This window comes from Scyliorhinus canicula, chromosome 5 (genome assembly GCF_902713615.1).
Source record: "Scyliorhinus canicula chromosome 5, sScyCan1.1, whole genome shotgun sequence".
In the NCBI taxonomy this organism is placed as follows: domain Eukaryota; kingdom Metazoa; phylum Chordata; class Chondrichthyes; order Carcharhiniformes; family Scyliorhinidae; genus Scyliorhinus; species Scyliorhinus canicula.
In genome coordinates this window covers 75,004,566-75,019,755 of record NC_052150.1, presented here as the reverse complement: position 1 = coordinate 75,019,755, position 15,190 = coordinate 75,004,566, and positions in this window count along the sequence as shown.

Sequence of the window (15,190 nt, the reverse complement as noted above, 5' to 3'; positions counted from 1 at the left end):
TTTTAGTACCAAATTCATACCACCTCTGCCACCCTCTGGCATGGCCAATGCCAAACACCACCTTGGCAGCATGGTCATTGAGAGTTTACATAGATGCATTACATAGAACATACAGTGCAGAAGGAGGCCATTCGGCCCATCGAGTCTGCACCGACCCACTTAAGCCCTCACTTCCACCCTATCCCCGTAACCCCGATTACACTGGAAGTATGAAGAATCGTGTTGTACATGGTGGGGACAATGTCTGGAACTGCAAGGGCTCTGAGCACATCACTTTCTCCCAAGGTTGGGTGATACTATTAGTCCCCCCTGGGCTCTAGCTTGAGAGAGAAACTGTGCAGAGGAAACAAGCAAATAAGAAGAAAAGCCACTTGAAGAGAGAGGCAGGGGAAAAGGGCTCTCAACAGGAGGTATTATCTGTCCAGGGGCGGCAGACAGCATTTTTCTGACTTCCAGCTAAGCCAGCAGTGTATACCTCGGTTGCAATTCATAATGGAGGTTCTCAGAGAGCATTTCCAACTCTTCCAAATAGATTTGCAACCCCAGAGCCATGCGAGAAAGGGACCACCTCTTTATATGAGGCTGTGAAGGTGACCGTGGCCATGAATTCCTTTATGCCGTGATTCTGACAGGCTGGATCAGGCAACACCTGTAACATCTTCATGCCTGTCATCCATTGCTGCATCAGAGAGGTGGCAAAGGCTCATTATGCCAGGACAGTTCATTGTCTCCTCTCTAACCAGAGGGAAGCAAGCAGACATGTGACTTTACCAGAATAGTGGGTGTGGTAAACACCACTCGTGAGATATTGTATGTATTACGGTACTGCCTGAGTATTAAAGGTATTACGGTAAATCCCTGCCTGCTGGCTCTTCCCAGCAGGTGGCGTATAAAAGTGTAAGCTCTCCTGCGCTGCTCCCATTCTGGTTCCAGCTGCAGGAGGCACAACATCTTGTGCAATAAAGCCTCGATTGTGTCCCCATTCTCATCTCGTGGTAATTGATGGTACATCAGTGGGATTCTTCATTGTGCTGGGCACCATTGACTGCGCACATGAGGCATTTTGGACACTGTGGGCGGGATTCTCCGACCCCACGCAGGGTCGGAGAATTGGCGGGAAGCGGCGTTATTTCCGCTCCCGCAGGTTTCCTAATTCTCCCGCCGGTAAAAAACCGGCGTTGTGCAAATCCCGCCGGCAGCCTGTGAAAACAGCTGGCGCCGGCGGGATTTCATTTTTTTACAACTTACCTGAAATCTCCGGCCCGGATGGGCCGAAGTCCCGCCGCTGGGAGGCCTTCTCCCGCCGCCGAGGTGTACACCACCTCTGAAACGGCGGACTCAGCGGCGCGAGCGGGCCCCCGGGGTCCTGGGGGGGGCGGGGGGCGATCGGACCCGGGGGGGTGCCCCCACGGAGGCCTGGCCCGCGATCGGGGCCCCCCGCTCACTCCGCGGGGCAGTGCCGTGGGGGCACTCTTTCTCCTTCCGCGCCGCCACGGCCTCCGCCATGGCGGACGCGGAGGAGAACCCCGCATCGCGCATGCGCCGGCAGTGAGGTCAGCGGCCAGCTGCCGCTGGCGTCACTGCCGGCGCATGCGCCGACCGCCGAAAGCCTTTCGGCCAGCCCCGCTTCCGACTGCGCCGGGTGTTTGCGCCAGTCTACCGGTGCAAACTGCTCCGGCGCGGGGCTGGCCCCCAAAGGTGGGGAGAATTCCCCACCTTTGGAGGAGGCGCGACCCCTGAGTGGTTGGCGCCACTCCCCTACGCCGGCACCCTCCGTCACGCCGGGTAGGGGAGAATCCCGCCCTGTATCTTGCTGAGTCCCAACAGCATCCAATAATGCGCTTTTAGTACTGCGGGATGGATGGAGGTGCTGGCCAATTGGATTGGCGGGCAACATCTGAGGATGGGACTTCTTCCCCAAAGAGGGGCAGAATTCCCATACGGCTCTTGTTTAGCCCATCTGCAGCACATTATGGTGTGGAACCAGCATGGAACAGATTAGCTCCACACCGACTTTGCCCCATTGTCCCCAGTAATATTCTGCCCATTGTCCAAGGTCAATCATAAAGGGGCAATTAAAATGTTGTAGCTGAGCTTGAAGCCCTGTAAGGAATCTGCTGATCAACACCTTGAAACGGACACAAATTTGGGCAGTGCCGACATTGCCTTTTAGTTACCTCATTTTCTCACCTTGACTGAACGTGACCCCCACCCCTTCCCTCACCACACCCAGGACGCCAGGCCCTTCTCACTTCGCTCCTCTATATCCCCAGTCCCACCAGCTGTCCTTCCCTGGATCTCTCTTCTACTCCTCCAAGCAACCAAACCCCAACCTTTCAACTCCCAATCACCTCACCCCTGACCCGCCCTTTCTAATTCCGCATTCCATGCAAGTTGCCATTCTCCTGCTCCCCTTCTCTTGCCATGGAGTTCAACAAGGAAAACGGCTGACTTTACACATATTGCATAATGCAGACTGGTGCACGCCATTTTAAATGAAGGTGAACGGGGTGTGATGAGATTCTCGTGCTACGCTAACGTTATCTTGAAGGTACGACCAATCGCGTGCAAATTATTAAAAGTGGGAACAGGGCCATAAGCATCTTGTCCCACTATCGAGAAATTTAATGTTCCCATTCCGCCTATTTCAGTCACACCTACATACCATTGTTCTGCTCTTACAGGCTCCAGAACATTTTTTTCTCCTGCATTCTGGTAGTCACATATAGGCCAGACTGGGTAAGGACAGCAGATTTCCTTCCCTGAATAATCTTGGGGAACCAGATGGATCTATCTGACAATCCAATAGTTTCATGATCACCATCACCCACTCGACTTTAGGACATTCAAGTTACGCTGAATGGCACTTGCAATGTTTATAAATTGACAGCCTATTTTGTATTTACAGTGCCAATTTTGACTTTACCACATAAGCTGGTAAACAAGTTCAAATATTCGTATGTCCATATAAACGTTCCCCGGCATCCATCTCCCTGACTCAACGAACTCAGTTGAAATGAAAAAATGAAAATTGCTTATTGTCAGAAGTATGCTTCAAATGAAGTTACTGTGAAAAGCCCCTAGTCCCCACATTCCGGCGCCTGCTCAGGGAGGTTGGTACGGGAATTAAACCGTGCTGCTGGCCTGCCTTGGTCTGCTTAAAAAAGCCAGCTATTTAGCCCAGTGTGCTAAACCAGCCCCAGTTGCTATTCCAAAACATCATTACTTGATGAATCTGTGTCTTTCCAAACTTTTGCTTAACATTTATATTTTATAATGCTTTTTTATATAATTGACTGAATATAAAATTTTGAATTATGTAAGTGGAAATAGAGTATCCGGCCCTGATTTAAAACATTGTTTCTTTTGGGAAAATCAGTTCTGACTTGTAATTTTGACTTAAGACTCAGGAACCAGGCGGGCGGGAGGCAGCCACACATTGGAGGGCTCCCGTTCGGGAATGGCATTTTCGGGGTTTAACGCCCGGTCCCAGGGACAACGGAGGCGACAAAAGCAGGGAGAAGGCACAGTGAAGGGAAATGTTGAAAATAAGTTTAAAAAACGGCCGTGAAAAAAGTGGCTGAAAGTCCGTCGGGGAGTGGAAAGGTCACCGCGGTGTCGGCAAGAGAAATGGAGGCTGGGGCACGAGGGGAGGCCGCATTGCCCACGGCTGAAGAAATGACTAAAGCAATGGCCGTGGAACTCGAAAGGCTGTTCACAAAACACATGGAGGCAATGAGGAAGGAGGTGGGGCGGTATTGAAAGTGCTGGTGGAGGAGGCGATTGCCCCGGTGAGGGCGGCGGTATTGAGCGCAGTGGTGGAGGTACGGGAGCAAGGCGAGGCGCTGAAGGAAATGGAAGAGACAAGGCAGCACAGTGATCAACTTACCTCGATGGGGAAAGAAATGCGGAAGGTGATAGAGATCAACAAGTGTCTGCGAGCGAAAATGGACGACTTGGAAAACAGATCCAGGCAACAGAATCTGAGGATTGTGGGTCTGCCCGAAGGAGTGGAAGGCTCGAGGCCGACTGAGTATTTTGGCACGATGTTGGTGAAGCTGTTGGGGGAGGAGGATGATCCTTCCCGATATGAACTGGATCGGGCTCATCGGTCGTGGAGGCCTGTACCAAAGGAGAGTGAGCCGCCAAGAGTAGTGAATCTGTGTTTTCGTAGGTACAGTGTGAAGGAGAAGATCCTGTGCTGGGCAAAGGAGAAGCGGGTGGTGCAGTGAACTGGAGCTGGTATACGCATATATTATTACTTTACGGTGGAGCTGGCGAGGGGGCGGGCTGCCTTCAGCCGGGTGAAGAAGGTACTGTACATCAGTAAGGTGCAGTGCAGCATAGCATACCCAGCTAAATTGAGGGTGACCTACAAATCCAAGGACGTTTATTTTGGGTTGTCGGAAGCAGCAGAGGAGTTTGCGAAGGCAGAGGACTGTGGCTGAATTGAGAAATTGTCATGTACTGATGTAGCCTCATGTAACTGTATTTTTTTTTTTCGGGGGCAGCACGATGGCTCAGTGGGTTAGCCCTGTAGACTCACGGCGCCGAGGTCCCAGGTTCAATCCCGGCTCTGGGTCACTGTCCGTGTGGAGTTTGCACATTCTCTCCGTGTTTGCGTGGGTTTCGCCCCCACAACCTAAAGATGTGCAGGCTAGGTGGATTGGCCATGCTAAGTTGCCCCTTAATTGGAAAAAATGAATTGGGTACTCTAAATTTTTTTTTTTTTAAACTGTATTTTTTCACTGCGTGCTGGTGTATGTGCTAAATGAGCCAACATTGTATATATTTGGACAAGGGAAGAGATGGGACTTTCACTTGCAATGATGGTTCTTTGGGGCTTGGGTGTGTATTCGGGGTTTGTGTGCTAAAGGGGATTTATTGATTTTCCTGGGACCGGGCAAGGGGGAAGGAGACCCGGGCGGGGGCATCCACACTGGCCAGGTTAAGCCGGCCAGTGAATGGGACTGAGGTGGGGGAGGGGCTGCGGCCATCGGAGCCTGGCAGAACAGGTTTCGATGAGTCTAGCCAGGGTGGAAAGTTAGGGGGAAGGAACAGAGGTTGGGGGGAGGAGTTTTATAAGAGGAAGTGGAGGGGAGGAGTCGGGGCGAGGGGGGGGGGGGTTACAATTTATGGGTGTCATTCACGGTACTCTTTCGGGGATTGGATGGCATTGGATGTTGTGGGGGGGGGGGGGATGGACTCTATTGGTCAATGGTAACCATAGGCGATTCCTGATTCCTTTTTCTTTTTTTTCTCCTTTGTTTTTCCCACCATAAGAGGGTTCATTTTATTTGATGCTTATATTGCCAGGGGGTTCGTTGTTTGGTGCGGTGGGAGGATGGGATCATCGTTATTGATAAGGGAATTGACTTTGTAGTTGTTACCGTTTACTGTTTGTTGGTGGGGTGTAAATTCTGAAGAAAATGTGAAAATGGAGAATAAAAATATTTTACAAAAAAAAAGACTCAGGAGCCAATTGCGTTGTAAGTCCGAAGATTGCCTGTACTAGTTTTTTATTCCAGATTTATTTAATCAGCTGAATTTAAAATGCTCAGCTGCTATAGTGGGATTTGAACTCACATCTCCAGATTATTAATCCACAAAATTAATAACAATGCTACTGAACCGAACAAGTGTGTGAGGATGAGGGGAGGTCATAAATGTAAGGCATGAGTTGCGATTGATAGAGATTGGTGGTAGACCAGTGAAAGGGGTATGGTGAATGGAGGCACATGTGAGGCTCGTGGTGTAATTGGTAGAAGATAACATTTAAAGATACATTCACTTACCTTGACCACTCGTGTGAGGTCATTAGAGGTCTTCCTGCGTTTCATCCAGGTTCTCAGGTTTAAATTGTTGGTGTTGACCACAATGGCTATCTGTTCCCACTGCCTTCTTTAGGAGGACCTTCTGGTCCCTGAGAGAAGAGGACTTATTTACTCCTGTACATCTCCTGCACCAAGACCTCCAGCTCTGTATTAGGGAACCTCCTGGCAAACTCTCTGGTCTGTTGTGCCATTTCTATTGAATCTTTCCGCTCTTTAACTCTCCTTTCACCATTGTTAGCACCTGCTGCAGCCAGAATGTGCCCGCCATTTACACGTTGTTACAACCAAGTCTGGAGAGGTGAATAAATTCCACTTACCCACTCCTGAGCTTGACAATCACACAATTTGAATTCTTATGAAGATGTTGTTTTTTTCCAATATAATATGAACTTGACCATATATAAAGCTATATGAAGCAATATATGAAGCTAGATTTCTTGAGTGAGGAAGAATAAAGGAATAAAGTGTTATGGTGTTCGGGCGGGAAAGTGGAGCTGAGTCCACAAAAGATCAGCCATGATCTCATTGAATGGCGGAGCAGGCTCGAGGGGCCAGATGGCCGACTCCTTCTCCTAGTTCTTATGAACTAGTTTTATTGTTAAAAAGTCACTCAGGTAAAATAAAGGACTGATTAAAAAAGTAAAAACACGGCCCGAATCCTGCAACATACACACTTTCACACCAGCATGCAAAACAGAACAAGTTACAAAGTGGAGGAGCTGGAATTGATAAGAGTTAAAGTCCATATGAAAATAAAGAAATAAATATTTTGACCTTTCCTTGGTGGTCTTGAAATTCCAGTAAGGTCTCAGCTGGGGAAAATTGAGAAAAATGGGGGGAGAGATAATTTTACTGGTCCATTCTGATGACTTCTTCTGTTTTAGCAGCTTCTCCGTACTTTCTCTACACTTGGCAGTAAAGATAGCTGCTGTCAACTGGCTTTTAAGCTGTACAGTCATTGTCTCCTTCACAGTGGGATTCTAACCCATTGTTCTATGGATTGAAATGAAAGTCGCCATAGTCCCCAATGACCATTGGTTGCTCTTGCCTTTTGAGAGAGCTGACTGGTGGTGATTTAACCTGAAGGTCACCACATCCCAGGTGAGGTTGAATCATGAATAACCTCAGACAGTACAGGAATTAAACCCACTCTTGTTGGCGTTACTCTGCATCACAAACTAGCTGTCCAGTGAAATGAGCTAACTGACCAATCTGTAGATCAATAGTGGCCTCCAATGGGTCAGATGATCCTTGCACCCTCTTAGCCATTGTGATAACCAAAGATGATTGAATGTTAACATCTCAGCTATTCAGTGGGATTCTCCATCGGCGGGATCTTCCATTTCACCGGCTGCACACCCACGCCCGCGGGCTTCCTGACGGTGTGGACTGGCACAATGGCAAACCCCATTGGCTGACTGCCAGAACGGAGGATCCCGCTGCTGGAGGGGGTGCGCCCCGCCTGAAAACAGGGCTGGCGGGATGGACAATCCCGCCCATTAACTCTTTGAATTGTCCATTTCCCCTTTGATAATGTATAAAGGTGGATTTTACGCATCCAAAGGAATGCTATTACGTGTATGTAGGTTCCGCAGGCTTGATCACACCTTGACAGGAAAATGTGACTTCACATATGGAAACTAGCAGCCATTTTAAAGTCAGTACCTTTTCTCGGCAAAGGTCCTTTTAGAAAAGTTCAATATACACATGACCAGCCGATGAAATTAAAGATGAATATTTCACATCACACATAACACATCATCGTAAAAAACTCCAGGTTAGCTTTATATGATGCTAGCCTCACATGAACCTGAGCCCTATGCAGCCACACAACAGCCCATTAACTCCGGCAAATGCTGTAAACATTATAATTAACCCGCAGTACAAAGTTCTTCTGCAGATGCTGGGGTCATTGCGCATCACCATCACCCAGCTCAATTCTGGTGACAATGTATTTTGACTCCATCCAATTTTGTTGAAAGCATCATTCTCACTTTTTGGAAGGTAAATCGCAGCAACATCAATACTTGGCTATTTTTGCAAATGACAGGCTGCAAATAAATGGGTGGAATTCTCCCACCTGGAACTACGTTCAGGAGGGGGCGGAGACAGGGATGGGGATAGCGAATGTTTTCCACTGTGGAAGCCGACGGGAAACTTTGATGTGGTCAATCTTTACAAACACTTAGGCCACTGAAATGTAAAAGGATATGAATGGATCATAGCAGCAGTTAGTATTATGAGCTTTCAATCACAAGCCGCTTCTCGAAAGCTATGAATGGATTGCAGAAAAATGAAATGAAAATCGCTTATTGTCACGAGTAGGCTTCAATGAAGTTACTGTGAAAAGCCCCTAGTCGCCACATTCCGGCGCCTGTCTGGGGAGGCTGGTGATGAGCCATCAATTGCACGAGAGACGAGTTGCTATACAAAAGTTAGGCTTTAATAAGCTAGAACTTAGCCCTGCGGTCGACTACAATAAATGGACGACCGCCGGGCGTTCTGACTATTTATACCTCGGTATGGAGGGGTGGTTAACTCAGCCTCTCGACCAATCGGAGAGCCGTCACATGACTGGTCTCAACCAATCGGTCGAGAGGCACATGACCGATCAGGGCCAATGGTAAGCCGGTGTTCTGCGCCAATGGCAGACAGCTGTGCAAATCATACCACCACAGCTGGTATGGGAATCGAACCGTGCTGCTGGCCTGCTTTAAAAGCCAGCGATTTAGCCCAGTGTGCTAATCAAGTGCCCAGATAGTGGATATGTGGGAACCAGATGCAGGCACAGCTGCTCTCCTTCAAGGAATGAACGTGTGGAGGTGCAAGGTATGTATTACAGTGATAATGCTTCCCACAGCCCCTGCCTGGACTGCTCACGAGCTTCCAGATAGGGCTCCCTTTTTTGGGGGGGTAGGGCATCAGTTGGGAGGATCTGTGTGTTGGGGGGTTGTGCTGGTGGCAGTGCCACCTGGGTGCCAGCCTAGCACAGCCAAGGTGCCCAGGTGGCACTGCTATCTGGCATGGGCACTGCCAGGGTGGTCAGGTTGGCACTGCCTAAGTGTCAAGCTGGCATTTTCACGTGTGCGATCGGGTCGGGGTTCCCTGTGTGCTTTTGGGAAAGGCCGGGGACCCTCCCATAGTGCCTTCAGGCTGGGGATAGGTCGGGGATCGTTCCTGGGGTCTCGGAGATCAAGACACCATTTAAAAATGGCGTCCCGATCTCTCGTTACACTGGGGAGTTCCAGCGAGTGGAGCTCTCCACTGTAAAAAATGGGGCTATGTGCAGCCTGGGCCGCGATTCCACTGTTCAGGCCCCTTATTCAACACGAGTCACGTTGAATAATTATTTATCGGCACTGCGAGTGCGGGGAAACATGCGGCTAAAGACACTCGCGATGGGACTTTGTTCCCTTTTGGGAGGATCGTGCCCCTTGTCTCCCAAATGGAGATTCCAGCCCACAGTCTTTTCAACTTAATTAATCTTTGTATGTGAGCAAGAGCAACTCCTTAACAATGTTTTCCGAAATCTGGGATTCCTAGGGCATCCCCAAAGTTCGGAGTGGAGCATCTGCATCTATAGTAATTGTAGGCCTTGAAGGAACAAAGGAAGGCTTGCAATTATATTATGTCTATCTTGACTATCAGATGTCCCAAAATGCTTTGCAGGCAGTGTTGTAGTGCAGGAAACTGGGCAGCAGAGCAAGCTCCCATCTGTGCAGCAATGCTATAATGACCAGATAATCTGTTGTTGTCTCCCTGATTCTTCAAAATTGTACAATTACATTTTTTATGTCCACATGAGAGGACAGACTTAAGGTTTAATGTCCGATCCAAAAGACAGCACATGTGGCAATGCAGCATCCTGAGGGTCAGCTTTGATTTCTGTGCTCATGTTTCTGGAGTGGAATTCGTCCCCACAACTTCTGACTTCGAGGCAAAAGTGTTACCAGCTAAGCCGGAGATTGTGTGTAATTGGCAGGTACGGTGACCATTGCTTAATGTTGATCAGTTCAATGATTTTTGATTTCTCCCCAACACTATAGGGAGGATATTTCCTTATAAAGCTATGATGGCCACTGTGACATGGCTCCAGGTCCTCTTGCTGATCACAGCATTGTTCCCCTTGGTTCACCATTCACTCCTGCACTGCCTTTGCCCCACACCTACCTCACCGCCCACTCACCGCCTTGCATCTGTCCTGGTTTTGTATTGCCTGCTGTCTCTCTCCAACCCTATTTTCACCCAGTTCACTGCCCCACTCACTACCCTGCTCACCACTCCACTCACTGCCCTGCAACTGCCGGGTCTTTGCCCCCTCTCTGCCCACTTGTTGATCTGCTCCGTGCACTACTATTTGCCTGCTCACTTCTTGGCTCTCTGCTCCCTCACTGTCCCTTCGTTATCCAGTTCTCTGTCCTCCTTTCTTCGCTGCGCACTGCCCCGCTCTCTGCCCAGCTTTCTGCCCCATCTCTGCTCAGTTCTCTTTAACCCCTATTTTTCCTGCAAACTGCCCCCTCCCTCTCCCAGCTGCCCCCTTCTCTGCCTGTTGTTGATCTGTTCATTGCCCCTCTCTCACATCCCTGTTCCCCTCTCTGCCCATTCCTCGGGTTTCTTGTTGATCTTCTCACTGCCTCCCTTTCACCGCCGCCCCCCCGTCTCCCTCTCTGCTCCTTCCCTGCTCTGCTTATGGATCTGCTCACTACCCAGCTATTTGCTCTCTGCACCACTCTCTGTCACGCTTGCTTTCTCCTCCAACCCTACTTTCATCCTGCTCCACTCACAGCACTGATGACTATCCCACTTACTGTCTCATTCACTGCCCCACTCGGGGAGACATTCGCTGGTCATCAGGGAGAGAATCATTGCAGTTTGGGGACGAGAAACTGGGGATTGGGACAGAGTCACCGGGGATCGGGGAAGAAACTCGCTCGGGAACCTACCTCCAATTTATAAAGGGGAAATCTGATTCACTTAACATTGTTTCACTTGAGGTTGGACAGTTAAAGTTGCAGCTTGGACATTGCATAAGGTATCCCTGTCGATTGTGTGGTAGAGGGGCTATGCCCATCTCTTCCACTTTATTTTCCTCCACTTTAGGGACACTCAGAAGAAATGAGTATGTGCCTTGCCTTTTGCACTTTTCCTCCATCGAAACAATTACTTTGAGGTAGTGCACAGCAGAATGGCCAAATTTATTGCAGTTGCCTGGAAAGTCTACAAGGCAATGATCTTGGTAGAGGGGGCAATTGTAGTATCTATCTGCTCCCCAATGGAAATAAATAGCAGAACCTAAAAACCACATTGCTGTCGTATAAATGACATAGATGACTATGTGGGGGGTAGGATCAGTAAGTTTATGGATGACACAAAGATTGACCGGGTGGTTAACAGTGAGGTTGAATGTCTTGGTTACAGGAAGATGTAGGCGCAATGGCCAAATGGGCAGAAAGGTGGCAGATGGAATTTGACCCTGAAAAATGTACGGTGATACATGTTGATAGGAGTAATTTGACAAGGAAATATTCAATGAATGACATGACACTGGGAAGTTCTGAGGAACAAAGGAACCTTGGTGTATTTGCCCATAGATCTTTGAATGCGGAAGAGCAGGTTAATAGGGCGTTGAAAAAGGGCATTTGGGACACTTGCCTTTATCAATCGAGGTATAGATTACAAAAGCAGGGAGGTCAAGTTGGAGTTGTATAGAATTGTGGTGATAGCAGAGCTAGAGCACTGTGTGCAATTCTGGTCGCCACATTATCGGAAGGGTGTGATTGCTGTGGAGGGGGTGCAGAGGGGATTCACCAGGATGTAGCCTAGGATGGAATATTTCAGTTCTGAAGAGAGGTTGGATAGGCTTGGGTTGTTTTTGTTGGAGCAGAGAATGAGGGGCGACCTGATCAAGGTCTACAAGAATATGAGGGGCATGGGCAGGATGGATAGGGAGCAGCTGTTCCCCTTAGTTGAAGTGTCAGTTACGAGGGGACACAAGTTCAAGGTGAGGGGCAGGAGGTTTGGGGGGGGGGGGGGGGGGGGTGTGAAGGAAATCATTTTACCTAGAGGATGGTGACAGCCTGGAATACACTACCTGGGGAGGTTGGTATAGGAGGGTTGCCTCACATCCTTTAAAAGGTACCTGGATAAGCACTTGGGCACATCATAACATTCAAGGCTATGGGCTATGTGCTGGCAAATAGGATCAAATAGGTAGGTCAGGTGTCTTTCATGCATTGGTGCACACTCAATGGGTCGAGGGGTTTCTTCTGCACTGTGTGATTCTGTGACTCTGTGATATAAGTATTTTCCCTGAAATTGACTTTTTTTAGATCTGTTAATATTGCAAAGATTTTCATTAATCTCTCTTTGGCTCTTATGAATGGTTGATTACATCAAAATTTACAACTGAAAAATTAATGTCCATTGTGAAATATCAGAGTTTCTGCATTACTCTCAGCTCAGTTACATGAAGATAGATAAGTGACCAAGTGCCTGTGATGCTGATAATGATCTGAGGGTAAACATTGCTGCACTTAATGCCAGTGATACAGAGAAGGACTGAGAACCAGCTCCCCACACCAACTAACCTCCTAACTAAAGGCTAACTCAAGAATATGAAATAACAGGGGCAGCACGGTGGCGCAGTGGTTTGCACTGCTGCCTCGCGGCGCCGAGGTCCCAGGTTCGATCCCGGCTCTGGGTCACTTTCCGTGTGGAGTTTGCACAGTCTCCCCGTGTTTACGTGGGTCTCACCCCCACAACCCAAAGATGTGCAGAGTAGGTCGATTGGCCACGCTAAATTGCCCCTTAATTGGAAAAAATGAATTGGGTACTCTAAATTTATTTTTTAAAAAGAATAAGACTGGGAAAATGCAAACTTAAAACAAGTACACGATGGTATAACCACACAGCGAAACTCAGATGAATGAGCAAGCCAGGGATGGCTAGTGGGATGAGCAAACTATATGGGAGCGATACATGTAATCCAAACAGAGATTGGCTAAGGTGTCTTTCCTCCACCAGACTTCCCTGTGTGCTTGTGAATGGTATAGATGAGAATCAAAACATTAATTTGATCCACACAGCACTGTATTGTAACCCATATCCCAACCAATTTCTTTCATTTTAATTGTTTCAAGATATAACAGCAGTCCTAAGGCAGGTTTGATGGATGTGCTGTGACCCCCATGAGCCGGTCTGTCATATTCTTTATTGCAGCAAGTTCAAAGTATGATATTGTTTATCCCACAATTATATCAAACTCAACTGATGTGAGTTGCTTCTAAACTTTCTGAAATTGTAAAATCCCCTCCTACAGATGAGACATTAAATCAGGACTCCATCTGCTTGTACAGGAGAACAGTGAATATCCCATGGTATGATTCAAAAAAGAGCAGATGGTTCTTTCAGAGTCCTGGCAAACATTGTTCCCTCAAAAAACCCCACTAAAAACCGGCTGCCCAGTCATTCATCCCATTGCTGTCTATGGGGCCTTGCCAGTGCGGAATTGACGCTACATCTGCCACATAACAAAAGTCACTGCACCAGAACTACGATTAATTTTGCAAAGTGCGTGGAGATATTTTTACAATGTGATAAAAGATTATATAAATGCCGGTAATCGTCTTTTGTTAAATATGCAATGAAATTGAATGTATTTGAACCGATGAGTCAAACTGCATGTTTATCATACTTTACAGCAGCTACTGTTTACTTTTCCATTGATAGTAAAGGACAATTGTGTTATATTGTTAGCTTCTTTATAGTATCAAATGGGAACCAGGCCTCGAAAAAAAGCTTTTCTTCTCCCATCTGTTCTCAAAAGTAAATACATTGGGACTGGGATTCTCCATTACAAGTCCGCCCCGTTAGCACTGGTAGCAAGGACGGAGAATTTGGTGTTCAGCCAAATCTCGCATTCACTGCGGTGGGATCAGAGCATCCCACTGCCATGAACGGACAGAGAATTCTGGCCTGGGGGGGGAGATTTTCCCAGCAACGGAGGCGATTCACCACATCCCACCGTTGTCAACGGGGTTTCCCATTGAATGCACCCCTCTCACGGGCTGGACTCTCCGCTGGCGGGATGCTCCATTTTGCCGGCAGCCCGAGGGTTTCCCGATGACGTTGGGCTGCCCCACAATGGGAAACCCCATTGACCGGCCGGAGTAACGGAGCATCCCGCTGGCGGGGTGAAACCGAAATGTGGCACGGAGGGGCGGAGAATCCAGCCCCACATTTCGGCTAAAACACTCCATTCTTTAAAAAAAATAATTTTGCTATAAACAGAGAAAGGTGGCGAGTTATTTGCTGTTGTTTTTTTCCGATCACAAGGTGAGCCAATTTACACATTCCCATAAAACTAGTTTCACTGCATTTTCCCAAATTTTGACTAAACTACAATGGAAAACAATGGAGAAACAGTGGCAATGGTCATTTTTGATTATTTACTGTTAGCCTGTGGGATGCTTTGTCGATTTCCTATTGGCGAACCAGAAATTCCAGTCATAACCAATCCTACTGACCTCAGGACCCTATTTTGAGCATTTTGCTGCAGGGAAATTTCTCCACCTGAAAAGACCATTTTCACTGGTTCCTGTGAAAATTACCGATGATAGTTATAAAGCTGAAGCTAAAGCATGGCAGTTAATTTGTTGTTGATGTCTGAAAGGAATGCAGAACTCACTGAGCTGTTCTCACAGTGTGCGAATGCACAGTGGTCTCCTTCTGTGCTATAGCACAGAATTTACCAGCTGTTCACACCAGTGGGATAATCTGGTCCCACCGCCGGCACACAGGTTTCCCGGTAATGAGGGGTGCAGTCAGCAGGAAATCCCGGTGACAATGGCGGGACCAGAAAGTCCCGCCGGCGGGTTGCCTCCACTGCCGAAAAACACATTGCGGGTTGGTTGGTAATTCTCGCCCTTTCTCCTTTCTATCATTCATTTCCTCTCCAGGTACCATGCCAATCTATCGGATTGATCCATGATTACCAGTGGTTTACCATTGCCTTCTGCAGTATGTCTGAACCAGGGGCAGATTTGTCCAAAAAAATTACCCAAGTGTCATTTTCAGCGAGAAAGTCCGTGCGATTCCCAACGGCCCTGGCACCGTGATCCGGATTGCAGTTTTCTGGCAATTCGAGGAATTTTCTTTCCCCGTGTGAAAAACGCAGCATCTGATTCACGAGCCCCGCTGGTCATCTGAGCACTTTAATGACGGGAGCGCTGCATTTAATTGGCTCCAAGGCATTTGCTCTCATTCAAGCCAGGAAGATGGTGGTGGGGAAATCAGCTCCTCAATTCACAGAGGTGGCCCTCACCCATATGCTGCACGCCGCGGAGGAGAGGCAGGCA